A 637-nucleotide genomic window follows, 5' to 3' on the forward strand; every position below is an offset into this window, starting at 1 on the left:
ACTGCTACATACATTCTGCTAAACAGCAAAAAGTTGCGCAAGGTCTTCTCGAGAGCAGGGACATAATGAGCGGATGTTAAATTTCCCGGTAGTCTTATCAACCTCATACGCATTTTTCCTTGTCATTGCCTCCCGGACGCTTTGTTCCCCGATAACGAACTAGAAGAAAACTTTATTAAGTAAACAGTTATTCTCGATTTTGTTCGATGGGTGTATGGATAAATCTGTGTTTATGTTTGTTTATATCTTTATGTATATTTTATGGTTTCATGTGAAAAAATACATCGATTTACACGGGTATAATTATAAACAAGAGACTGAATAGCTTCTATTTTTATTATTTGCATTTGCAAGATAAGCCTGTACAGTTTAGGAATTGTGATAGCACATCGCAAAACTATATCAGACAAATAATTGTTGCAAGGAAAACCTCTGCTGCATGGCTTCCGCAGCAGCAGCCCTTGGTCACTGTGCTGAGGTTACCATAAATCCCACGTCACATGATCAGGTCATATTTTTATAACAGATCTAGTCAGTCAGTATCCTTAGGTGTATACTTGTTAAGTTATCAGTAATTCCCACTATTCAGATCATGAACTAAGACGATGTTTTTCAATATTTATTTATATATATTAAT

At 35.6% G+C, this 637-nt stretch overlaps 1 protein-coding gene across 1 annotated transcript in view; it reads left to right on the forward strand.

Moving 5' to 3' along the window:
• LOC119588663 (chondroitin sulfate N-acetylgalactosaminyltransferase 1-like) overlaps positions 1 to 637 on the forward strand; it is a gene marked incomplete at its 3' end in the record, with an annotated part of 32,234 nt that overhangs the window by 3,482 nt on the left and 28,115 nt on the right.

This window comes from Penaeus monodon, chromosome 24 (assembly GCF_015228065.2).
Source record: "Penaeus monodon isolate SGIC_2016 chromosome 24, NSTDA_Pmon_1, whole genome shotgun sequence".
Classification (NCBI taxonomy): Eukaryota; Metazoa; Arthropoda; class Malacostraca; order Decapoda; family Penaeidae; genus Penaeus; species Penaeus monodon.